Source organism: Macaca fascicularis, chromosome 20, assembly GCF_037993035.2.
Source record: "Macaca fascicularis isolate 582-1 chromosome 20, T2T-MFA8v1.1".
Lineage (NCBI taxonomy): Eukaryota > Metazoa > Chordata > Mammalia > Primates > Cercopithecidae > Macaca > Macaca fascicularis.
Genome location: NC_088394.1, coordinates 81,389,895 through 81,416,527, shown reverse-complemented (window position 1 = coordinate 81,416,527; position 26,633 = coordinate 81,389,895). Strand labels below are relative to the sequence as shown.

General features: G+C 56.4%; 1 protein-coding gene across 18 annotated transcripts in view; it reads right to left on the bottom strand.

The window, feature by feature from the left end:
- The window catches only part of GSE1 (Gse1 coiled-coil protein), a 511,516-nt gene that overhangs the window by 160,391 nt on the left and 324,492 nt on the right, over positions 1-26,633 (bottom strand). For 6 of the 18 annotated variants that reach the window (XM_065537748.2, XM_065537753.2, XM_074027709.1 and 3 more), the window contains one exon: positions 1-26,633. This exon is cut by the window's left edge and continues 19,807 nt beyond it. The exons of the other annotated variants lie outside the window; for them this stretch is intronic. The gene's annotated coding sequence lies outside the window, so the exon portion shown is untranslated. 18 annotated transcript variants of the gene reach the window in all.

Sequence of the window (26,633 nt, the reverse complement as noted above, 5' to 3'; positions counted from 1 at the left end):
CAGCGAGGGGGGGCGCAGCCTGCCCCCAACGAAGGCAGAAGCCCCCCACCCACCAGGAACATCAAGAACCAAGACACATCCCTGCCCCAAGCTGCACCCCGTGGTTAGTGGGTAACGCTACGAATACCACCCGGCTCCTCAAATCAAAAGGAAAAAATGGTAGGGGGGCCTTAGAAAGGATCCAGCCCACCTCCTGGTTCATTCCTCTAATGTTACAGCTGAGGAAACTGAGTCTCGGGTAATTTTTTAAATGTGGTTTTTTTTTTTTTTTTTTTTGGAGACAGGATCTCCTCTGTCGCCCTGTAGAGTGAGCAGTGGTGCCATCATGGCTCAGTGCAAATTCAACTTCATGGGCTCAAGAGATCCTCCATGCCTGGCTAATCTTTGTTAATTTTTGTAGCGATGGGGGTCTCTCTGTACAGCCCAGGCTGATCTCCAGAGAATATTTAATCGTTGTTGAAATATCCACCACCCCTGGGCCACACCACACTCCAACACTGTCGCCCACCACCCCCTTGAACTCTGGTAAGTGGGTGCTGGCACTGTCTCCGAGTCACAGTCACAAGGTCACAAGTAGAGCAGCAGCCTGCCCAAGGTCCTGCGATCACAGGTGCTGGCACCAGATCACAGCTCAGCTCTGCCCCGTTCCCCAGGCCTCCCAGGAGTGAGTACACCAGGGGGCTGGTCCCTGTGAGGCTCACGTGAAACAATCTGTCCCCGGCAGGGACCACAGACTTAGCTCTAGGGAAGTTCTGGTAAGAGGGAAGACTGGATTGAAGACCGAGAATGCCACTGCCCCCAGGCCTCCCTTCCCAGCCTCGGCTGCAGCCAGGTGCCCGCATGTTATTTCTCCTCCTCCCATCTCCTCTCTGCCCTTTCCCCTGCCTGCCCCCTGCCCTGTGTGTGCGGTGCTGGGACAGCAAAGAGTGGAGTCCCGGGCCCTGGGTGGGAACACCCACTGGCCAGAGCCGGTGGGGAAGGGCAGGCTTAAGGCCTTGGCAGAAGATGCAGGAGGGGACAGGGTTTCTTGCCCCGTATTTCTGGGGTGCTTAAAGGGCTCTGTCCACATGTGCTGGGGGCCACTGAAGAGCCGGTTCTAATGTGTTTCCACCCCACCCCATCCTAGCCTCGGACCTCAGCTCTGCACAGCCCAGCTGCCAGGTGCCCTGGAAAGTATCAGGGACATTTCCAACTCCAGCCTCCGCCCTCCACGGTCCCCGACCTGTTCAGGCAATCTCCCCACACACGGAAAACTGCCTGGCCCAGTCCAGGCCCCTGGCGCCCCAGGGTCCTCAGAGGACACAGGTCAGGCTGAGACCAGCCTCTGGCCCTTCTTTCTGAGCTCCTGCCCTTCCCCACGTCCCTCCGCCCACCCGCTGCCAGATCTCATCAGCAGACTCTCAGGGTGACCCCAGGCCCCGAAGCTAGAGAAGCAGTCGTGTTTCTTCCTCACCCACCGCCAGCTCGCTACTTAACCCTGCCGAGCACGGAAGCCCACGGCCCAGGAGGCTGGCAGGAGGGGCCTCGGGGGAGTGTGGGCTGAGACCAGGCAGCTCCTGGCTCCCCAGGCACTGTCTCCAGGCTAGAGTGCTGGAGTGCAGGCCCCTGAGGACGGGGATGGGGGCAGAGGTGAGGCGGGTGCCCGCAGATGGAAACTGATTTCAGAAAGCTGGAATGCCGATTGGGAAACATCAGAGCTTGTTTGTCAAAGTGAGGCACGCTGGGAGCGGCAAGACCGCCTCCTGGGCTCCCCGGAGGCGGAGCACCCCCGACACGTGTGCACACGCATCCACATGCATGCATTCATACACACATGTGCACACACATCCGCCCAGATATTCACATGTGCCCATGGGTACACCTGCAGACACACACAAACATGCATGCACACTCACACGCACACTCATAGGCAAACACACAAATACATGCCCACACACACGTACGGGCAAACACACACACGTGTGCATGCACGCACACATCCCTGTCAAGCCTCTGACTCACCAGCCTGGCCTGCAGCTCCCAGGATCCCTGCAGGGACGGGGAGAGGAGCTGCTGGGGGCTCAGGAACCTCCTGCCAAGGCCCTGACCACCCCCTGGGGCAAGGGGCAGGCGGAGAGCAGGCACTCGGGGCCTGGAAGTGTGATCTGGACTTGGGAAACCTCCATCCTGGAAGGAGAGGTTTCTGGCAGTAGAGGCCCTTCCCAGGGACAATGGGCGCAGAGCCTCTGAGCTCAGCCGCCTGTGTGAGGAGCCCAGCAGGGTGAAGAGTGGGGCTGGCTGCCTTCCCAGAGGCCGTGCCAAGCTTCCAGTGGTGTCACTCTCCCAGGCAAGGGGGCTACACAGCCAAGTCCGCCACCTCCAGGCCTGACTGCCCTGCCCCTCCTCCAGAGTGAAGGACGCCCCAGGAGCTGCCCTGCTGGGGGGACTTGAGAGCATGCAGGCATTCTGGGGGCAGGACTCAGAGGGTGCAAGGGATGGGGGGCGGTGCCATGAAAGGGGAAACGCAGGCAGCAGTGCAGAGCTGTTTTCAGGGAAGGCCTGGGGGTTCCTGGCCCTCCTCCCCTGAGACCCAACTGGAGGGAGAGGAAGAGGACAGAGTGAGAGCGGAAGGGAAAAACCGGGGAGGGGACAGGGGAGACGGAGGAGGAGGAAGAGAGGGGAGGAGGGAAGCTGAGAGGAGCAAGGGAGCAGGGGAGGAGGGCCGGGTGCGCAGGGGCGTCTTCCAGAGGGAGGCGGGGAGAGTGATCAGTGCTGACCTCTGCACCCAAGGGAGACCTCTTTCTTCAACATGGTGTACCCCGGAATCACCCAGGGAGTCTGGGGTCTTTTGTTTTCTTTAGGAGGCCCCAGGGATCCCAACGTGGAGTGGTCTCAGCGGGAGGACTCCAGCAGCAGCACTACCTAGGAGCGGAAATGCAGATGCAGACGCCGGGGCCCTGACCCAGAGTATCACACACCGCGGTGGGGTCCTGATTTCCGCGTCGCACACGTGCCCTGCCCTGGAGGGATTCTGATGTTTGAAGGAATGTGGGACCCCCCTCCCCGGTCTGCAGTGTGCACCGGGGCAGAGCGGGGGAGGCAGGCTCCAAGAGCAGCCCTTTCTCGGGAGTAAGACAGGGAAGGAGTGGCCCAGGGGCCGTGTAGCAGGCAGGAGGTGTAGGGCCCAGGAGAGCTGTGGGCATTCAGGTGGGATTCCGTCTGCTTCCTGGAGGAGGAGGGTGAGGCCTGGAGGCAGCAGATTCCCCTAAGTCCTTCTAGAAGCTGGGCAGACAAAGAAGGGGCTGGCCCAGTGAAGCCTGGGAATGGGTCTTTAGGTTGAGGAGCAGCAGAGAGGGAAGAGAAGAGAGGACGTTGCGTGCCTGAGTGGCGAGGGGGGTAGCCTGCAGGAGCCCCCCATGGTGGGGACGGCTAGTGCTTCCAGGCACTGTTTCCACCACTGTGGGAAGGCTGTTCTTCCCACAATACTCAGGAGCAAATAGGGGCACAGAGACATTAGGGAAGTGGCTTAGGTCACCCAGCTGCAAAGTGGCTGAGCTGGGAGAGAAGGAACCAGATAGGCCAGTCCGGGTTCATGCTCCCAGCTGCCATCTCTGAGCCAGGAGAGAAAATCCAGGTGGACTGGAGTCTGGGTTCATGCTCCCAGCCGCCATCTCTGAGCCAGGAGAGAAAATCCAGGTGGACTGGAGTCTGGGTTCATGCTCCCAGCCGCCATCTCTGAGCCAGGAGAGAAAATCCAGGTGGACTGGAGTCTGGGTTCATGCTCCCAGCCGCCATCTCTGAGCCAGGAGAGAAAATCCAGGTGGACTGGAGTCTGGGTTCATGCTCCCAGCTGCCATCTCTGAGCCAGGAGAGGAAGAAGCAGGACACAGAGGCAGCAGGAGTCAGGCATGGCTCAGGGGTCCCTGCTGGGCCAAGTGAGGAGCTCCCCAGATGGGCTGATGGACCACAGAGCAGAGCGATGGAGACACCCACAGGGCTCAGAACTCAGGCTGTGGGTCCTGAGAAAGTAGACAGTGGTGAGGGCACAGGAGTGTTTTCAGGGATTCCAGAGCTCCCCACAGCAGCTGGGGTTTAGGGTCAGATAAAGCGTGGTGGGCAGAACTCCACGGTTGTAGCTGGCCCTTCCAACTCTCTCAAGGCTGGTGATGCACCGCTGCCCAGCTCTGTGATTCAGCAGGCCGGAAAGACGCAGGCAAGATTGGGGTCCCCCATACCTGACTTTCTCGGACCTGCAATTAAATTAGCTTCTGTCTCCACCAACATCACTGGCTAATCAGCCCCCGCCACTCACGTTCCCTGGGTGATGGGCGCGCTTTGATATCGGAGTGGACTCTAATGCGTGTGGTGTGAGCGGCCCTTCATTTATTCCGTGCCTGTAATTGATGTTTATATAAAGTAGCTCTTACAGCTACTCAAAGTAGGAGATGAAAAGCAATCAATCAGCCATTTGCCTCAAAAGAGAGGGAAGAAAACACCGCACATATCAAAAGCAGTCCCCGAAAAAATCTTGGGGAAGGGGCAGGATTAGCCCGTGAGCACTTTGAAGTGTGGGGTTCCCATCAGGCAGACGAATGGCACAGCCAGGATTTGGGGGGTGGCACAGGCAGTACTGGCTCGCAGAAGCACAGCAAGTGTGGAGTCCCTTCTGGAGAACCCAGGCTTCGGTGCAAGACGCTGTCCTGGGGACCGACAGCTGTCCTCAGGGTCTGGCTGGTCCTGCTACCTACTCTAACAGCTTCGCAGCTACCTGCTGTGTTCCCTCTGGGTCACAACTCCAGTGAATACTGTCTGGGTCCAGGCTTGGTATTGAGGGGGCTCTGCTGAGCCCGAGGATGTCCCCAGGGCCACACCCCTGCCTCACAGCCAAGATTTAATAATGACCATGGTGGGCCCAGCCAGGCTGTGGACTCGCAGAACAGTGCTCCCTACACCTTGTGCAAATTCTCTCCCCTCTGCTCCCACCCACACATTGCATCCACCCTCCGACCCTCACACCACTGCGACGTACCTCCCCCCACTCCTGCATGGAGACCCCGACTACAGAAAGCAGCCTGCAGGGGTCTCTGCCCTGCGGTGGCTTCAAACAACAGAATAGCTTCTCTCATAGAACTGGAGGCCAAAAGTTGGAAATCAGTAGCACTGGGCTGAAATCAAGGCAGAGGCAGGGCCCTGCTGTCTCTGGAGGCTCTAGGGAGGCTCCTTCCTGCCTCTTCCAGCTCCTGGAGCTCCAGGTGTTCCTTGGCTTGTGGCTGCATTACCTCTTCCATCGTCTAATGTTCAGTGTGTCTCAAATCTCCCTCTGTCTGTCTCTTCTGAAGACACTTGAGATTGCCTTTAGGCCACCTGGATACTCCAGGATAATCTCATCTCCAAATCCTTAACTTAAATCCCCTCTGCAAAAACCCCTTTTCCAAATAAGGTCACATACACAGGTTCAGGGCATCGGGACCTGGGCATCATTTGGGAGGCTTTTTTTTTTTTTTTTTTTGAGACGGAGTTTTGCTCTTGTTGCCCAGGCTGGAGTGCAGTGGTGTGATCTCAGCTCACTGCAACCTCCGCCTCCGGGGTTCAAGCGATTCTCCTGCCTCAGCCTCCCAAGTAGCTGGGATTACAGGCACGCACTACCATGCCCAGCTAATTTTTTGTATTGTTAGTAGAGACGGGGTTTCTCCATGTTGGTCAGGCTGGTCTCGAACTCCCGACCTCAGGTGATCTGCCTCGGCCTCCCAAAGTGCTGGGATTACAGGTGTGAGCCACCGCATGTGGCTGGGAGGCCATTTTTTGTTTTTGAGAGAGTCTCACTCTGTCGCCGAGGCAGGAGTGCAGTGGTGCGATCTCAGCTCACTACAACTTCTGCCTCCCGGGTACAAGCCATGCTCGTGCCTCAGTCTCCTGAGTAGCAGGAAGTACAGATGTGCACCACCATGTCCGGCTAATTTTTGTATTTTTAGTAGAAACGGAGTTTTGCCATGTTGGCCAGGCTGGTCTCAAACTTCTGGCCTCAAGGGATCTGCCCGCCTCAGCCTCCCAAAGTGTTGGGATTACAGGCGTGAGCCACTGAGCCCAGTCTGGAGCGGGGAGGCATTTTTCAGCCTACCACACATACAAAGGGAAAAGCCTTCCAGGTTCTTGCTTCTCTGAGTCCAGCTCAGATGGCCACAGCAAGCCAGGCACTCGGTCAGCACCTCTTCCATGCATCTAATGTTCACTGAGTGCCGGGCACTGTTCTGGGCACTGGGGACACAGGAGTGAAGAAACAGAGCACAGTCCCTGTCTTCATGGAGCTTTACAGGTACAAGCCGCTAAACAGCAATGCATGCAAGTGCAAAAATAAAGCCAGAGAGGAACGGGGTGTTTTTTGACTCAGTTTTTGACAGAGTGGTCAAGGTTGGTTGCTTTTGGATAAAGGAGGAGCCAGGAGCATGAGCTTGTGCAGACCTGGGAAGAGTGCTCCAGGGAAAGGGAACGGCAGGTGCAGAGGCCCTGAGGCTGGAGCCATGAGGCCTGTGAGGCAGGAGTGGGACACATGGTGCAGGGAGCAGGTTGAGCAGGAGGCCTGCAGGGGTCGCGGGGGAGCTCTAGGGTTCCAGGGGCAACTCTGACTTTCACACTTCATGGGTAGGAGCTGTGGGAGGGTTCCTACAAGGCCAAAACTACATGCACCTACACTTGGGAGGCTGCCTCCCTTAGAAGGCTGGGTTCCCCCTCCCTTCCAGTGTTTTCCAGTAGAGAGCCTCGGAAACAGCCCCGGTCCCTGCTGAGGTACCAAGCCCAGGGCCTGTTCTCTCACACACAGCTGCAGGCACAAAGCAAGGCTGCCATGTGTACCCCCGCCAAGGCGGGTGCATGCAGGCCACACCGACGCACACACACACACTCGACACACACACACACCCTGACACACACACACATGCTGGGGCCCCGGTCCTAGGCTGGGGGAAGCGGTGGGTGAGCCCGGGGGATGCTGGAGTGCAGCTCCATTAAGAATTTATCAGCCCAGAGGGAAGGAGTCTTTCGTGCTGGGCCTCAGACAGTGGGGTCCTCGTGGCAGCAAAACTTTGCTTCTGGGAATAAAATAGAAATTCAGCCCCCGGAGTATAATGAAAAGCCGGCTCACAAAGCATTTTCTTTTTGAGCAGCTGAGCGGCCCCCTAATGATGGGAGAGCCGAGGGGCAGGCAGGGAGCCCTGGGGGCTCCAGGGCGGGTGCAACTGATGGTGGCGGCGTGGGGGTGCTTGGCCCCCCAGGCCCCACCTGCTCAGCGCTGCCTGGCCTAATAAAGCCTCTCTCTTTGGAGTCACATTCAATGCGGTTCCAACAGGGAGCCATACGTCACCAAATCCAGCAAAAATTTGTGCTAAATTGAATCAATCCATCTTGGAAATGGCTCTTGTCAGCTTCTGTCAGAGGAACCGTCTGCAGGGGACGAAGGGATCAGGACGTGGGGGCGGGGGGGGGGGTCTCCTCTCCCTTCCAAACACCTCCAAGGTTCCCACAGTCTCTGACAGAGGTAAGGAAGAGACTCACACACACACATTTACCCTCACGAATGGGGCTCACGGCACGCAGTCAGGGAGCAGGCAGGCAGCCGAGGTGTGCCGTTAACAGCACACATGCCCCGCACCCAGCATGGCCAGTCTGCTCTTGTTCCCCACTCTGGCTTTCAGGACCAGCACACACCCTCAGATGGAGCCTCCTGGCCTCTCCATTCAATGTCACTCCACAGTCATCAGGCACTCGCAAAGCACCAGGCAAGCTGATGACAATAAGGGCCAGGGGTCGCTGGCCAAACGGAGCTCAGACCCTCCAGGTGGGTGACCAAGATGATGACCCCTTCGTACTTTGGAGCTGGCGGGGACGGCTCTGGCCTTGGTCTTGGCCTCCTCGTATCTGTACCTGGAGCTGGGGGCTCCTGAGATGAACAGGACACCAGATGGGAGCCAGCCACTCCCCCATTGTTCTGAGTTAGGCTCAGGCAGCCTCTGAAGGCCCCAGCCCTGGTCCACCACCAACACTGACTTCCTATGGCCAGGACCCTTGCTACCACCACCAAAAGCTGTCCTTGGCATGGATCCAACCCTTCCTGCCCCCTCGCTTCCATGTGCACCCACACATACCCACACGCCCATCATGGGGGCAGGCCATTTTCTCCGTCACACGATAATCCCGCTCTGCCCGGCCTTCCAGCCTTTGTCCGTGTCTTGCCCCTCACCAGGCAAGCCTTTCTTCTCTACAGAGGCTACCTGGATCCTTCCTCTTCCTCAGGTCCTGGTTCAAGTCCCTCCACCTGATGTTCCCACCTTTGCCCAGCCCTACCAGACATACCCACTGTGTCCCAGCCAGCCAGTCGCCAGTGACCAGCAGTGCCATTGTCCAGTGAACCACCTATGCCCACCCAGTGCACATAAGCCGAGGGGGAAAGACCCCGACACACACATCTGTACATCCCCCAGGACCTGATACCAGGCTGGGCACACGGTTACAGACCTTTCTCCTGGAGGTAAAGTTCAAGGTAAAAGACAAAGCCTTATTAGCTTCCTGCTAATTTCAGTCTCTAGAGAAAAACAGACCAGCACGGCAGCTTCCACCAGCATATCGAGCGCAAGGGGCAGTCTCCCCTCCGAGGCTGTGTCTGGGTAACTATTGCCACGTGTCCACGAGGCAGCTCGCTGAGGATGTTTTAAAGGCTGCGGGCCCTGCCCTGACACCCACCCAGGCCACAGCTGAGGGGACGGACAGCTGGAGGCCCAGGCTGAAGCTCAACCACCTCTCACCCCTCACAGACAGCCCCCCTGGCTCTCTACAAAGCCCTCCAGGGCGTGTGCTCCCTCTGGAGCTGCTGGCTTCTTCCCCGTCCAGTCCCAACTCACCTCTCGCCCCTGGTGGTGCGGAAACAGAGCAGGGGCTGGGTAGAAGCTACCTGCGTATGTCATTCTGGAACATCATCTGTTCCGAAAAATAAGGGAGGGAGGCCAGGCGCGGTGGCTCCTGCCTGTAATCCTAGCACTTTGGGAGGCAGAGGCGGGTGGATCACCTGAGGTCAGGAGTTGGAGACCAGGCTGGTCAACATGGTGAAACCCCGTCTCTACTAAAAATACAAAAATTAGCTGGGCATGGTGGTGCGTGTCTGTAATCTCAGCTACTCGGGAGGCTGAGACATGAGAATCACTTGAACCCCGAAGACGGACATTGCAGTGAGCCGAGATCGAGTCACTACACCCCAGCCTGAGCGACAGAGCAAGACTCCATCTCAAAAGAAAAAAAAGACAAGTGATGGACTTAGAAGTTGGGGCACTGGCCACCTCAGCCCCCATCCATCAGCAGGTGGCTTCTGGGGGCTGGGCACACCTGGGCACCCCTGGGGCAGGGGCCCATTACATGGTGAGCTCAGCCCATAGAAACACACAAGGTGTGTGCTCGCAACTTTTCTGATGAATATGACGCATCCATTTCAAATTGAAAAAGAGGGAAAATGACACCTATTATGGGCTGATTTGTGTCCTGCCAAAATTGATATGCTGACATCCCAGCCCCCAGGCCTCAGAATGTGACTGCATTTGGAGACAGAGCCTTTGGAGAGGTGATTCAGGTCAAATGAGGTCACCTGGGTGTCATTAATCCAATAGGACTTGTGTCCCCATAAGAAGAGGAGGTGTGGACACAGACCCGCACCCAGAGGGAAGACGGCATTCACACGCCAAGGAGCGAGGCCCCAGAAGAAACCAACCCTGCTCACACCTTGACTTCAGGCTCCTGGCCTCCAGAACTGCGAGGGAATGGATTTCTGTGGTTCAAGCCAGTGTGTGGCATTTTGTCATGGCAGCCCCAACAGATGAATGCAGCACCCACTGGGTAAGGAGGAGTAACCCTGCCTGCGGTCCCGCATGGGAATCCCAGGCTTCCGGGCTGCCCTCCCCACCCCAGCACAGGGACCTGGGTGAGGCCAGAGGAAGAGAGGGACGACTGGGGTTTGGCCTTGTGAGGTCGCCTACCACAGCCCCCTGCTCAGTTTCCAAACCGGATACCACGTAAGCAGAATGCTGAGGACGGAGCTCTGCAGAGGGATTTACGAGCAGGCAGAGAAGACAAAAGCAATCTCGCTTGACACAAATCTAGATGAATACGTGGATAGGAAACCCACAGACTGGCAAATTAAAACGTGGTTCAGGGCCGGCGAGCATCGAGGACGCCCGTTGATGGATCTTCTCAGCCACACAGCCACGCCAACCAAATATGTCACCACCACACACTCCGGAGAAGCCGCAACCCCACAGTTACCCCAGGAGGGAGGCAGAGTCACTGGTCGGCACACTGCAGGCTACCAAGGCTACGGACTCCAAGCTTGTGGGGTGGCGTGTGTGCAACTCTGGACCATGCCTTGGAAGGAGGGGGCTGTCGGGTCCTCCCTGGCTCAACAGGGGAGGGTGGCTGAGCGATTGCTGGCTTTGCTAGCACTGTCCCCTCACTAAGCTGTAAGGTTTGGGGGAACAAAGGCTTCATCTGCTATGATCACCTCCCCCAGCAGGTAGCAGGAGCTCACGGACTGGCTGATGAATGAATGAATGGCAGTGGCTGGCATAGGGCTAATCGATGTTAGCGACTCTTATGATTACAGCACCGCCCCCACCTCCCCAGGTTGAAATGCATTGAAAACACACCCGCTCTACGTACAAGAAAATACCCAACCCATGAAGGTACGCTTTCCGCTACCTGGGCCAACCTCCTCTTCCATCCTCAAAACACGTCTTCTGCACCAGCCACTCCAGAAGCTCCCCTGATCACCAACAGGCCCCGCTCTTCTGGCTCCTTCTTCGCTTGTCTTGTCCCCTTTTCCTGGAATAACCCTTCTCTCCCTCCCTGGTGGACCTACCAGATCCCTCAGGGCCACGCTTGGACGCCGTCCATCAGCTGAGCCTTCCCCATGTGCCTGCTCCTCCCCACCCCCAAATAGAGCTGAGCTATCCATACGGTAGCCACATGTGGCTATTTATATTTAAATTATTGAAATAAAATCAAAGGAAAAATTTGGTTCCTGGGCCTCACGGACCACATTCCAAATGCTGGAGAACCATATGTGGCTGGCGGTGACCGTCAGGGACACACCAGACACAGGACATTGCTCCATGGATGCAGGAAGTTCTGCTGGCCGGAGCTACCACAGGAAGCTCTGCAGCGCAACTGCTCACAACAGCTGATGTCTGCAGGTCAGCTCCCCGGTTGGACTCACTGTGGAGTCCCTCTTGGAAGCCGGCATTCAGGAGGCACTCCAAACTTGCACACAAACTGGAGATGTTTAGGGCAGCACCAGGTCTTTTTTTTTTTTTTTTGGAGATAGGGTATCCCCCAGGCTGGAGTGCAGTGGTGCAGTCACAGCTCACTACAGCCTTGACCTCCCAGGCTCAGGTGATTCTCCTGCCTCAGCTTCCCAAGTAGCTTGCACCACGAGGCTCAGCTAGTTTACTTTTATGTTTTATAGAGACGGGGTCTCCCTATGTTGCCCAAGCCGGTCTTGAACTCCTGGCCTCAGCCTCCCAACGTGCTGGGGTTGCAGGTGTGAGTTACTGCACCCGGCCTACTTTTTGTTCTTAATTCCAGGGAGGCAGAGTTTCCAGAAGATTCTGTGATCATGATCACAATCATGTGTTAGGGGTGTCTATACACACCAGACCCCGAGCATGTGCCCCCCCAACACTCCCACCTTTGCCCTGTAATGTCCTATTTCACAGCGATGGACACTGATGCCCACACAGGTGGCAGAGCTGGCACTGGAATGGTGGGTCTGACACCACAGCGGCACCTTAAAATCATGCTCCCAGGGCCTGGGCTCCATTTTGAATTCTTTGTAAGATCAGCTAAGGACCATCCTCTGTGACCCTCCCCAGTTCCCAGGCAGAGTGACAGGCACCGTCACAGGCCCAGGAGCACTCGCTGTGACTGATGTGGGCATGTGTGGAGGGCCTCCTGGGTAGGACTCCCAGGCTCATGGGAGGTTGGGGCTGGAAGTGGCCTCAGGTGCCCCTGGTCGCGTGGCAGGCCCTGAAAGGTGAGGGAAAGGCCTCAGGTGACATGAACGTCGGCAGATGCAGAAGCTCATCACCCCATCACCCTGCTCTCGGGGCGCCCCCCACCCACAGCACCATCCTCCCCTGGGCGTCAGAGAGTCCATCCCTAGGCACACGAGCCACCCACAGCACCATCCTCCCCTGGGTGCCAGAGAGTCCATCCCTAGGCACACGAGCCACCCACAGCACCATCCTCCCCTGGGCGTCAGAGAGTCCATCCCGAAGCACACAAGCCACCCACAGCACCATCCTCCCCTGGGCGTCAGAAAGTCCATCCCGAAGCACACGACAGGGCCAGGCCCAACATTCAACAAACCAGGATCCAAAGCCGAGAAGGAGAAGGCAAATTCGGCCTGGGTGAGGGATGGGAGTGCTGGGTCACGTGGGGCTGTGTGTGCGTGCACATGTGTGTGCACACGTGATGATGACGAGGAGAATGGTTGGGAACAGAAGGAACTCTTGATGCAGTGACTTCACCATCATAACTTCCTTTCAGGCCTTCACCTTCCTATAAATTCTTCATGCACCACAAGCAAGGCCGAGGATGATGCTCACAGAGAGGGCAGAGCCAAGGCCAGAGCCACCGCCTGGAGCACCCCCCATCCGTCCTAGCTCTGTACCCCCTAGTTCTGGGACATTAAAAATCCCCAGATGGTTTAAGCCAATCTGAGTCAAGGTTTTCTGTAACCTGTAGCCCCAGATATCCTGACAAATACATTTACTTAATAGGTATCTAAATTGGCTCACTTGCCAGTTTTTTCTTTTTTATTTAAATTTCTTATTTGTATTTAAAAATTGTTTTCTTTCATCTCTTTATTTCCCAATTCTAACTATGTGGCAATCACTCACTATTTAACCCAACTGTCTCTGAGCCCAGACTCCGAAGACTCGTGGGTTTCACGCTAACTGTATGCTACTTGGAAGCACCTTAAAACAGCCATGGGGTGGCTGGTGAGTCAGAAGAGACGCATGTGTGTGCCCCTGTGACCGCTCTGTGGGCTGCAGCTGTCATCACACCCAGCTCTGGAAAGCCAGACCTCTGGGTCTCAAAAGACCTTTCCAGAACAGGGCTCCACAATTTGGCCTCTAAAGTGTGTGGCCCACAGCACGGGTCCAAACCCACCTGCTCACAACAGGCTTTGCAAACACTCCAGTGCTCACCTTACATCGTGGGCTTTGGGGGCGGCCCTCAGGGAGGGTTCACACCCACCCTCCTCAGCCCACCTCCCCAAGATGCCTTTGCGGAGTGGGGTACCTCTTCCACCTGACCTCTCGTCATGCATGGGGACCTGTAGAGTACTACCAGCTGGCAGGGATCAGCAATAAACACGGGCCTGGAAGAGAGGTGTGGGCGGCACCGTGGGAGGCAGAGGGTGGGTGGCGGATGGTGCTTTTCTGCAGGGTCAGCAGCCCGGGCTCCAGCGACCACCGCCACACCTGACCCTCCCTCCTAATGAAGGGAGCAAGAAGGATGACCATCTATCTTCTGCACTGCCGCTCCTAATTAAGCGCCGGCGAATTCCCCAGCCTGGCTGCTTTCTGTCCCCGGCATAATATGTTATTTACCTGCAGCTAATGGGTTCACGGGTGATGATAGTCTTGTATCAAATGACGGCCGCTTGGCTTCTGACAGTTTTAAAGACCAGTCTCGGGGACACTACAGTTTCTAATTACAGGGTCTGTCATCGGCGAGGTTTGCTTCGACACTGCCTCCTTCTCCCTCGGGTGACACTTCTGTCCAGATAGGAAATTTAAGTTCAGCCCCGACAGTTAAGGTTAAAAATACTGCTTGGTACGAGGCAAGAGATCATAATTTGGGTCGCTGCCGTGTTTAATTAATTGGACTGCGGCAATCAGAGCTCCATGGGCCGTAATTACCGGCAGGGCCAGAGGCCCCGCTCCCCTCGCCGTGTCTCACAGCTGTAATTTTGCAGAGGCTCTGACCTGGCTCAGAGCAAGAGGCCCCGGAGTTCTCTCAAGGCCGAGGTCCTTCATTAGGAGGCCATGATTTGTGAGGAGGAGGAGGAGGAGAAGCGGCAGCTGAGGGCAGGTGGAGGCTGGGGAGCTAAGGCAGGAGGGACTGCACCTGCCCACGCCCTTCCCACCTGGGGGCTGCCTCTCCACCAGGTCATTCTGGCAGCTGACCCTCCCTGAGACACCCATGCAGTGACCCCTAGATGCTAGAGAAAGTCACAGGGAATGAAAATCCTGGCTTCCGTGTCTCACTTAACCCCTCGAGGGGCCCCACCCACTCTGGCCTCCTGCTGTTCTACCAATGGGCTTGGTGAGCTCAGACCTCAGGGCCTTGACACGGGCCATGCCCTCTGCCCGGGACACCCCTCAATGTCAACATGGTTTCCTGCCACTCTCTTTGCTCAAATACAAGCTCAGCGTGGCCTCCTCATGGGGCCTTTCCCAGCCTTCATACCCTCATCGCCCTCCAGCCGTGGACCCTGCCTGTCTCCTCCGATAATCCTCCTCCCACCGTGCATTCTGTCTTCCGTGAGGACCCAGGCCCGGCCTCCTAGAAAAGGCAGCTCTTTTTGACCCCCCTGCCTGCTCCAGGTCCCCCAGGGCCACTGCTGCTCTCCAGTCCAGGTTGACCTTGCTCAAGTTTCAGAGAATCCCTGGAGAAGCCAGAGTCAATGCAGTCCTTCCCGGCTCCACGGACACCAAGATGGCCCTGCCCAGCTCGCTCCTTGATCTTGACCCCAGGCTGCCCTGCAGGTTGGGGGTGTGCTTGCCTCTGACCCTGTAGGGTTCCTTCTCCAGCTTCTTTTAGCTCATGATCTCGAGAGCAGAGGCCTTGCAGCCATCATGGCAGACACAGGCCAAGAACTTGGACCACCAGGTGGAGGCCGTGGCTCAGGCCTGGCCCAGGGCCGGTCGAATTCGGGAAGGCCCGTTGCCCTCAGAATCTGGCTCCGCGGCCGCAGGGTACGCTGGTAATAGTGGGAACTTTGGAACCAGACTGCTCCCTGCTGAGCCTCAGTTTCCCCATTGGTAAAATGCGAGGAGTCCTGCTTCCTCCCTCCTGAGAGCTATCCTGAGCAGACGAGCTGACAGTGCTCAGGGCGGCACACGCAGGGCCATGAAGCTGTGCTACCCACGGCACTACCCACAGCACAGGCTGACCTCCCAGGGAAGCTGCCAGGATCGAACTCCACTGTGCACATTCAGGTCCTACAACCCCACGCACGAGGCGTCACCAAGGCTCTCTCGGGACTCAGCCCATACGGCCCCTCTGGCTGCCCCAAGCTCGGCCGGGCAGGTCCATCCCACCTCACTCAACCTCCAGCTGCCTTCCCTCGGGCTCAGTGCCTGCAGCCAGCACAGCCCCTTCCCACGGCCCCCACTGAGTGCCCCTGCCACCCACTCCCCTCCCCCCGGGATCTTCCTGCCAGAGAGAGCTCTCGGTGGGCGCCCAGCTCCCCTGCCCAGCCTCCCGTGGGGAGAGCAGCCCCTCCAACCCCACCCCCCACAAAATATTCTTACATGACAGCTCTGCCAGGGCCTGATAGAAATTCAGAAATAAAATTATTCGTGTGAAGGAGATCTAGTCTGCAAGTGTTGGAGAATGAGGGGAGGAGGCAGGGCCCTGTCGGGGGTGGGTTCCCATTCTAAACCCACACAGCCAAGGGGCAGCATCTGTGGGCGGCAGCCTGACCTGGGCAGTTCTCACCCAAAAGGGGATGTTGTGGGCTGAACTGGTACCTCCAAAAGATATGCTGAAGTCTTGGCAAGGCACGGTGGCTCATGCCTGTAATCCTAGCGCTTTGGGAGGCCGAGGTGGGAGGATTGCCAAGGCCAGGAGTTCAAGACCAGCCTGGGCAACACAGCGAAACCTAGTCTCTGCAAAAATTTTTTAAAAATTAGCCAGGCATGGTAGCACATGCCTGTAGTCTCAGCTATTTAGGAGGCTGAGGCGGGGGATCGCTTGAACCCAGTAGTTTGAAGCTGCAGTGAGCTATGATTTGCATCACTGTACTCCAGCCTGGGCGACACAGCAAGACTCCATCTTTAAAAAAAAAAAAAAAAAAAAAAAAAGGTGAAGTCCTAATCCCAGAACCGTGTGTGTGATCTTATTTGGAAACAGGATCTTTGCAGATATTAGTTAAGAAGAGGCCACACTGGAGTAGGGTGGGCCTTTAATCCCAAGACTAGAGTCCCTACAAGAAGAGGAAAAGGGACTCAGACACACACAGGGAAGACAGCCACGTGCTGACAGAGGCAGAGACTGTCAGGAAGCTGGAGGGCGAAGAAGGATCCTCCCCTGGGGCCTTCAGACGGAGCATGGCTCTGCAGACACCTCGATCTGGGACTTCGGGCCTTTACAACATAAGAGAATACATTTCTGTTGATTTTAAGCGCCCCCCGCCCCCCACCCCCCGGTTTTGGTACTTTGTGTCTGCAGCCACAGGACACTGAGGGCGGGAGGGGGTGACATGGAGGAGGAAAGGTAACATGGAGGAGGAGGGGGCAGAGCGGCTGGCCGATGCCCTGGCACACCCCACTCGGGTGCCCTCTGCAGCGTGCCCAAATCCATCACTGCCACGACGTGCCCCTCCTCCCAGACCCTTGGTTCCCATGGAGCTCAGGGACCCAGAGGGTGGGGGACAAATGCACCTGTTTATTAGGAATCGAAGGCTGGGCTGTGCACATCTCAGTGGAGAGCTGCTTTTGAAGTGCCGAGTGATTTATTTTAGCCAATTACTGGTGCACTTCCCCTTCCCCAAGACCACACGTAATTGATTGAAACCTATTGAAAACAAATTAGCCAGCACCAGGATGCAAAGATCTGTTTATCACTTCTCTGGAGGTTTGCAGGAAATCCACGTGAACTACAACACACATTCCCATTTGTTTTTCCCTTCCCCAGAAGGACAGGAGGAGAAAAAAGAACAAACCTTTTCCAGACTGAGCAGGCCTCGCTCTGCACCTGGCAGCCTGTTATTTTCCAGCTCTTGCAATACTGGGGATGATATGGAGGGGGCCCTAATATTCCACGGTACTAACACCACTGGTCTGTGGTGGGGTGTTTAGGGTGGTCCCATGATTTTACTGCAGAAACAAACATCTGCATACCCCCATTTGTGTGTCTGTTTGCTATGACTTGCTTTCTTACAATAAATTCCCCAGCATGGGATTTCTGGAATCCAAATGAAGAAACATCTCCACGCGTCTTACTTCGACTTTTGCCTTTTTTGCTTTTCTGAAAAGGTTTTTCCCATGCACACGATGCTCGGGCTGCAACAGTCTGTCCATTTCACCACAACTGTGCCAGCAACAGATGTTATCGTTTTATGTTTGGAGGCTGACCTAGCAGGTATAAAGTGGTACCGGAGGGTGGGTTGAAATTGTACCTTTTACATAAAATTTTAAAAATTATTTTTAATTGCAGTAAAATGCACATAAAATTTTCCATCTTTGCCATCTCGAAGCGCACAGTTCTGGGATACTAAGTACATTCACACTGAGGTGCTTTCTTAAAGATAACTTTCCTGCCTTCTCTGTGACAGCTGGCAGGCGCCCTCTTGCTGATGCCCATCTGGGTTGTCCTTCATGCCGCAGATCCTATGAACTTCACTGCGCCCAGGTCTTGGCCTCAGAAGCCACTCCCAGGAGTGTCCCAAGTCCTGGAGTCCTACTCATGCTCAGGGGACACCAAGGAGCTTCCTCCTCTGCTCAGAACCTGCAGTCTCTCTCCTGTGCATTTCCCATTTGGCCTCCGCTCCTCCTGGAAAAAGCCCTGCCTTCCACCAAATGCAGGTCACATGGTGGCCCCAGCCCTGCCCGTCTCCCCATTCTGGCATCAAGCTTCCAATTGCTGGAGCTGGCATTTTCTCTCCCTGGTCTGTGCGATGCCTCTCACTGCCTGTGAGCCCAGGCCAGGTGCAGGTTGCTCTAACCACAGTGGCCCTGCCACTCTGCAGGGGGCAGGGTGGCCAGGCCAGACAGCTGTTCCTTCAACTGGAGCCCAAGTGAGGCCCGCCTGTGCCACCCCTGGCCAGCTGCACCACTGCCCAAGTCGAAAAAAGTGAAAGCTCCCAGGCCCTGGGGGACCTCAGCCCTCTCTCCTGCTGTCACAGCCACCACTGTGTGCCGACGTGTGTATACACGTGTGAGTGTGGTGGTTGTCTAGGTTGTATGTGTGCATGTGTGGATGTGTGTGGTATGTACATATATACACACGTGTGTGTTTATACATATGTATGGTATGCATGTGGGTGTATGCGTGAGTCTATATGCATGGATGTCTGTGTACATGCATGTATCTCTGTGTGTGTTTGTGTCGGTATGCATGGTGTCTGTCCATGTGTGTACATGTCTATGCATGTATATGTACATCCGTATGCATGGGTATCTGTGTGTCCATGTGTGTGTCTGTGTGTCTAGATGCATGTGCATGTGCGTACATGTCTATGTGTGTATATGTTCATCTGTATGTGTGGGTATCTGTGTGTCCGTGTGTGTCTGTATGTCTGTGCACGTGTATGTCTGTGTATGTATCTGTGCATGTGTGTTGGGGGGTGGGGAAGGGGACGCACTGAGGACACCCCAGCAGTTCAGTGCCGTGCAAGGATGAGCACAGGCTAGGAGGACCCCAGGAGAGGAACCGCAGCTTGCAGAGCAAACAGGGGGTGCGTACTGTGCTTCTGTCCTCCCGCCAGTTCCACTCTCCTTCATCAGCCAGCACGGCCCTGCCCACACGCCCCTCTGGGGCCAGATCCAGGCACCCACCTCGCTCCCACCCCAGTGAGGCGTGGTGCTCCTGCGCGGCACACAGGCACGGTGGACAGGGCATGAGGTCCCTAGGTCACCTGCTTCCCCACCTCCCAGCTGTCAGACTCCTGGTAAAAGCAACGTTAGCTCCCCAGGCGTCGGTTTCCCATCTGTAAAAAGGGGATAACAAGACTGCCACCCTCGCAGGGAGACTGTGGGGACTAACAGGGTTGCCACGTCAGGTGCTGAGATGGTGCTGGCTCTGGGCTGGGGGTGCAGAAGTGCAGCCCACCCCACCCCGGGTTCCCCAGTCCCAGACCTTGAAGCAAGCGCTGGTTGTGTTCCCCAAGAAGATGTGTCCATGTCTCAGTCCCAGGACCACACACAGGACATTATGTAGAGACGGGGTCTTTGTAGATGTAACAAAGGTGTAAGTTCACGCCACACCACACTGCCGTGCAGACATGGGAGGCCTGGTCCTCTTCAGCAGGTTGCTGTGAGGTCACAGTTCGGAGAAAAATAGGCTCCCATTAGAAACAATGACCAAAAATAAGAGCGGGGTGCGTTTCAGGGAACCATGACTCTGTGCCGGGCACTGGGCTGGAGAATTTACGCGCATGATCTTGTTTATCCCAACCATCCCGTGGGCCCCTGGAGAGCTCTACAGCCCCGTTCTACAGATGAAGAAACTGAGGCACAGGGCTGAAGCCTCTCACTCCAGGTCCCACATGTGCTGGGATCCGAGAGTTCCTGCTGCCACAAGAGTCCCAATGTAAAACACAGGAGGCAAAGAAGGAGGTCTAACACCAGAGGTGTGCCCACCCGCTCCACCCTCAGGAGACCCAGCAGCTTCAATGGGACCAGAAAGGCCAAGACCAGGGCCAGGCGTGGCAGCTCACGCCTGTAATCCTAGCACTTTGGAAGGCTGAGGCAGGCGGATCACCCAAGGTCAGGAGTTCAAGACCAGCCTGGCCAACATGGCGAAACCCTGTTTCTACTAAAAATACAAAACTTAGCCGGGCGTGGTGGCGCACGCCTGTGATCCCAGCTACTCAAGAGACTGAGGCAGGAGAATTGCTTGAACCTGGGAGGCGGAGACTGCAGTGAGCCGAGATCGAGCCATTGCACTCCAGCCTGGATGATAGAGTGAGACTCAATCTCAAGAAAAAAGAAAAAGACCCAGACCAAAAGGGGGGACGTGGAAACCCTCCTGCCACAGGGGCTACCCTGGGCCCCAAACTGGCCAGTGACAGCAGGTGAGGGGCACTTTACAGCCCTGCCTGTCCTAGGTCCCTGGCGACGGCATATCTTTGCTCCTGCCCCTCCCTCTCCCGCCCCCCTGACCATCACTCGCGGCCTCCAAGGAACTCGGCTCAAATCAGGTTCTGAATCTTCCCTAACACTCTATCTGTATGTCATGACAGCATGGTCCCAGCTCCCTGCAAAGAAGTCAGTTTCTCCCGAATTCCACTTCTGCCCTCAGCCTGTAAAAGCTGCCCAGCGGTGGATGGGTTGGCCCCCCTGCCCACAGCTGGCCTGGCTGCCACTCTGCAGACATGCCCCACCGAGGCCACCCAGGCTGCCCGCCTCCCCAGCACCCTTTGCTGGTCTCCCAGGCGCAGTAATGGTTCCCTCTCTGGAAGCTTCTACTCAGTGCTTATCGCTCTGCTCTCTGTGAATCTTGTTTCCGGCACTGTCGGGTCCCAGTGGCGCTCGGCGTCAGCCGTGCAAACACCATCACTCACGTAGCATAAACCTGTTGTAACCATCCCGGCCAGGCCCGTGAGGGGCGGCCCATCGCTCATCCCTGACGACGGCCTTGGAGGCACGGGGTGGTGGGAGATGGATGGATCTGGGAATTGCCATTGGCTGCAAAGTGGGCACCTCTCACCTCTGGGGAGCAGGGTCAAGTCACTGTCACCGCAGGCTCGGGCCCTGGGGAAATGAAGCCAGAGACCCTGCTCCTTGCTGTGCCCCCACAGAGAGTGCTTGGATGGATTCTGCACCCGGGATACAGCTCTGGCTTGCAGAACAATTGATTCCCCAGGCTCCCTGTGATGCTCTGAGGCAGGTCCCCCCGGGACTTTTGACAAATGAGGAGTCTGAGACCGAGGGACGCTCGATGAATTATCCCAGGTCTCCAGACTCTGGCATCCTTTCTGTCAGGACAAGCTGCTCTGGCAGGCCTCAAACTCAGCCTCCCCTCCTCCAGCCTCCAGGAGGCCTTGATTAGGCCTTAACTGCCCTTGCAGGGGTTTAAAATGTTCCCAGCATGGCTGGGTATGGTGGCTCACACCTGTAATCCCAGCACTTTGGGAGGCTGAGACAGGCGGATCTCCTAAGTCGGGAGTTCGAGACCAGCCTGACCAACAGAGAGAAACCCCGTCTCTACTAAAAATACAAAACTAGCCAGGCATGGTAGTGCATGCCTGTAATCCCAGCTACTCGGGAGGCTGAGGCAGGAGAATTGCTTGAACCCGGGAGGCGGAGGTGGAGAATCACTTGAACCCAGGAGGTGGAGGTTGTGGTGAGCCGAGATCACGCCATTGCACTCCAGCCTGGGCAACAAGAACGAGACTCTGTCTCAAAAAAAAAAAAAAGGCCGGGCACGGTGGCTCAAGCCTGTAATCCCAGCACTTTGGGAGGCCGAGACGGGCGGATCACGAGGTCAGGAGATCGAGACCATCCTGGCTAACATGGTGAAACCCCGTCTCTACTAAAAAATAGAAAAAACTAGCTGGGCGAGGTGGCTGGCGCCTGTAGTCCCAGCTACTCGGGAGGCTGAGGCAGGAGAATAGCGTAAACCCGGGAGGCGGAGCTTGCAGTGAGCTGAGATCCGGCCACTGCACTCCAGTCTGGGCGACAGAGCGAGACTCCGTCTCAAAAAAAAAAAAAAAAAAAATAGCCAGCTGTGGTGGTCCACATCTGTAGTCCCAGCTACTTGGGAGTTCCTCACTTGAGCTCAGGAGTTCAAAACCAGCCTGGGCAGTATAAGTGAGACCTTGTCTCTACAAAAAGAAAAAAAAAAATTAGCCAGACATGGTAGTATATGCCTGTAGTCCCAGCTACCTTGGGAGGCTGACGTGGGAGGATCGCTTGAGCCCAGGAGTTTGAGGCTGCAGTCACGACACCACTGCACACCTTCCTGGGTGATAAAGTAAGACCCTGTCTCAAAACAAACAACAAAAAAAGTGTGTGCATTAGTTCCCTAAAGCTGCCACAGAGCTTATCCCGAACAGAGGGGCTTATAACAACAGGCACATTCTCTCCCAGTTCCGGAGGCCACGAGTCTGAAATCGAGGCATCAGCAGGGCCGGGCTCCCTCTGCAGGCTCTAGGGGAGGACTCTTCCCCATGCCCCCCAGCTTCTGGTGGCTTCTGGTGGCTCCTGGTGTCCTTTGGCTTGCAGCCGCTTCACTACATTCTCTTCCTCTGGCCTTGCATGTCTTCATGTAGGGACCCCAGTCATGCTGGACTTGGGACCCACCCTATTCCAAAATGACCTTATCCTTAGCAACTAATAACATCTGCAAATATCCCATTTCCAAATAAGGTCACCTTTTTTTTTTTTCTTCCTGAGACAGGGTCTCACTCTGCTGCCCAGGCTGGAGTTCAGTGGTGCAACCCCAGCTCACTGCAGCCATCACCTCCCGGGCTCAAGTGATCCTTCCACGTCAGCCTCCCGGTAGCTGGGACTACAGGCATGCCCCACTACACCCAGCTAATTTTTTGTATTTTTGTAGAGATTGGGTTTTGCCATGTTGCCCAAACTGGTCTCAAACTCCCGGACTCAAACAATCCTCCTTCCTTGGCCTCCCACAGTGCTGGGACTGCAGGTATCAGCAACTATACCTGGCCCAAATAAGGTCCCATTCTGAGATTCTGCGTGGATGTGAATTTGGGGGTGCTCTATTCAACCTACTGTAGACTCGGATGCTGGAAGCTGGAAGGGGCTTTACGGCTCACCAAGGGTGCCCCCCTCTTCTTCTGATAAGGAAGCCACGCCCAGAAGGGGGAGGTGCCTCCGTGGCAGTCCCCACACAGAAAGGAGGCAGCGGGCCCTGTCCCCTGCCCCGCCTGCACCGACCCCTGCTGCCTGAAAATAGGTGGGCCGTGGAGAGGTCGACCACTGGGCACAGGGGCAGAGCCTTACTTACTTACAGTCCATCCCGGCCCAGGAATTTCTAGGTCAGGCCAGTAGCCTTCTTATGGGCTGTGATCATGCTGGACTGTTTCCAGCACTAAATTATTTAACACGCGGCTATTCTAGTGTTCTCTGCCCTTCGGGAGGAGGGGAGAAAGGGAGAGAAAAGCTCAGGATGGCTAGGCCCGTTCCCCAAGAGCCAAGGTTGGGGTAACTGAAAGCACTGACCCCGAGTCAAATTAGTTTGGAAGACCCTGCCCATAACGTTTTCTGAGGCAGAGGGTGGCACGGGGCGAGGAGGGAGCACTGGAGTGGGAGTCCTGGCCTGTGGTTTGGTACTGGCTACATGAGCCATGCTAGGTTGTCAGGCCACCAACAAAGGCCGACACTGTCTTGGTGGGTTTGAAGCTCAGATGAAAACATGCTGGGAACATTTTATTTATTTATTTATTTATTTGTATATTTATTTATTTATGTTTTATTTTATTTGAGACAGAGTCTCCCTGTGTCGCGCCCAGGCTGGAGTGCAGTGGCAGGATCTCAGCTCACTGCAGCCTCTGCCTCCTGGGTTCAAGCAATTCTTGTGCCTCTCAAGAAGCTGGGAGTACAGGTGTAGCTACCACTTCCAGCTAATTTTTAAAAAAAAATTTTTAGCCGGCCACAGCTGGCTGATGTTATAATTTTTTGTAAAGATGGGGTCTGCCTCTGTTGGCCATACTCGAGCACAGCAGTGTGATCACAGTTGACTGCAGCCTCCAACTCCTGGACTCAAGCAATCCTCCTGCCTTGGCCTCCCAAGTAGAGGACTACAGATGTGCACCACCATGCCCAGCTAATATTATTTTAATTGGTTATAGAAATGGGGTCTCACTGTATCACTCAGGCTGGTCTTGAACTCTTAGCTTCAAGCAATCCCCCCGCCTCAGCTAATACAAAGTCTTAAACCTCAAGCCAGGTGCAATGGAAATTTGCCACAGCAAAGTTCTGCCTGGGGCCTCTGCATCGCCCCTCCCTGGAGAACACAGAGCTCGCCGGCTCCCTTCCTCCACGCCTCTGCTCCAGCATGCCCCCACCAGCCTCCGCTGTCCCCCACTGGCACCAGCCCTGTGGCTCCGTACCCTGCCCTGGCTCTGAGCTCTCTTAGTGTGCCCACCCACAGACCGGTCACATACTCTCAGGACGTTTATTGCCATCCCCAACACACACACAGAATATAAGCTCCTCCAGGGCAGGGGCGTCTACCTCTGTCCCCGCTCTGTCCCCTGCTCCAGGCTCACAGCAGATGCTGAGTAAATACTCCTAGGAGGGACACACGTGATCTGAGCCCAGCACCACTCCAGACAGACTCAGGAGGGAACAGAAAGGCACTGTGAGGGCATGCGTCAGAATCCCCCAGGGACGGCTCCCTCTGGGAAGGAAGAGGCCTGGCTGTGTGTCGTCTCTGCTAGGCAGTGTGGCTACTCAAGGACGCTGAATCTGGAAACTACCTGTGTTCAAATCCAACCTCTGCCACTTCGGAGCTGCAGAGCCTCAGGCAAACTGTGGAGCCTCTCTGGGCCCGAGTCCTCCGTCTGTAAAGTGGTGATACGAAAGTACCTCCCCTCATTGAACTCTTGTGGATACTAAACAAGTGAACGTGAGTGAGGCCCTCAGAACGGGGGCTGGTATTTCGTGAGCACCAGGTAAGCATTTACTGCTGTTGCCATCATTGCTGGAATTCCGGGGAAAGAATTCCTAAGAAAGTTAAGAGTGCGGCAAAGGGGAGGGGATTCGATTTGAGAGGGGGACTCAAACGGGGATGGGGCCTGCTGGCGGGGGACAGAATTTGAGTCCCTGAACTGCTGGAGATGGAACCCCAAAAACCTCAGCACAGGCCGACAGGGGCGGCTCCCGGCCAGCGCAGCCGCCGGCAGCCTCTAGTCTATTTATAGATCAAACACGCTCGCCATCAAGGTCCCTGTGTCCCCGCCAAAAAGCTGGTTCTGACAAGCAGGAAAAGCAAGTCAACCAGAGGCTCCAGCCAAGCTTGTCTGGCACCCGCTGCCTCGGAGGGGCAGGCGTGGCCGGTGGTAGCCAGCTCTCCAGGCCTGGCTGCCCGTGTCCAGGGGTCAGCTTCCCAGCACCTCAGTGGTGATGGTGGTGCCCAGGTAAGCAGAAAGATGCCCCAGCCCACGGGGTGCTCAGAGGAGCCCCAAGACCCAGGCAGCGACAGGGACAGGCAGGCAGAAGGCACCTCCTGTCCACATGAATACAGCCATGTGGTATCAACACAGGCCACAGTTACCCCCGGCCGACCTCGCGAGAGGCGCTGTGTCTCCCAAGAAAGGGGCCCCTCCAGGCTGCATGCAGCCAGGCCCAGTGTCACCCCCACTCTGCCCCTCTCCTCATCAGACTGTGGTGCTGAGACGCGGCTTTCAGGCTCCCAGGAGGGCTCGGGGAACCAGATGCCCCTTCCTGAAAGGAGACCAGGCTCTGTCACTTTTCTTGCCTCCTCCACCATCGGGTCCGACTCCTCAGGCAGGCCACGACCCCGCCGGAGCCCAAGCTCCTTCCAGCTGCCACACGGGTCTTCTCACCCTCCTCGCCCACAGGCCAGGCCTCCCTGCGCCCCAGCACCCCTGCCAGAGGGCAGCTTCTGGGCTCACACCCTGGCCCCCCAAGTCATCCTGCACATATCACCTTCTCATGAAGCCCCTCCCAACCCACTCTCTTCTAAAACCACCACCCAGCCCCCTAGAACACCCCACATCTTCCAACATCCCACCTCTCCCGTTCCTATAGGGAGCTTCCTGTCTGTCTCCAAGGGCAGGGACTGTTCCCCGTGGCTCCGGGGCACCCCAGGTGCTGACAGGTGCTCAGTGAACACTGGGTGAAGAAACAGATAGATCCTGGGTCCCTTCTCCTGGCCCCAGGTGGCACCCAGGCGCCTGAATTGAGGCCTGATGCTGCGTGAACACAACAGTGCCTGCTAGCGGCTCCGGGCTGAGCTGCAGTTGAGAATGCTTGAAAGCGCTTTCCAGCTGCTCAGGTGCTGCCCCTGTGACGGGGCATGGAGAGCCCAGCTGCACCCCTCCCCCTGCACCTGCAGGACCTACCTCAAGGAGGGCTTTGGGGTACCCTGGCGGCCAGAGGCAGGGGGAGAGAACGGGGTGTGGAGTCCAGCCCCTCGGTGGGGAGGCTCCTGGGGCCGCTAATGGCTTTACCCCCATCCAGCAGACTTGGCCAGCATTAATTTGACCATATATACACACGCTAATCAGCTGTAACCGTGGCACCCAGCTCAATTCAAATTGATTTACTGAGCCTGGAAATGGATACAAATGTGATTAAAGGCTTTTTATTTTACATAGGTTCTCTATAAAATGATTTAAATCAATTGCCCGGCAGGCCCCACGCTACTGCTGCACAGAGCCGTCCTCTTCTATTGATGGATACGGTGCTCCGAGCCAGGGCTGGAAGCACGGCGCTCTCTGTCCCCGCCCTGGGATCACAGTCGGGGCAGCCACAGCATCCACTCGCGGTTGGCCGCCTCCACACGGGGTGCCTCTCTGCGGTGACCGGGCACCTTCTTGGGGGCAGCAGGAGCTAGCGGGTCAGGGGCTGGCCTGGGAGCCAGGTGGGTTGGCCGTGGTGACAGCCTCCTGCACCATCGTTCCTTCTGGCCACGATGCCCTGGGCCTGGGAGGTCAAGTTCAGGATCTAGAC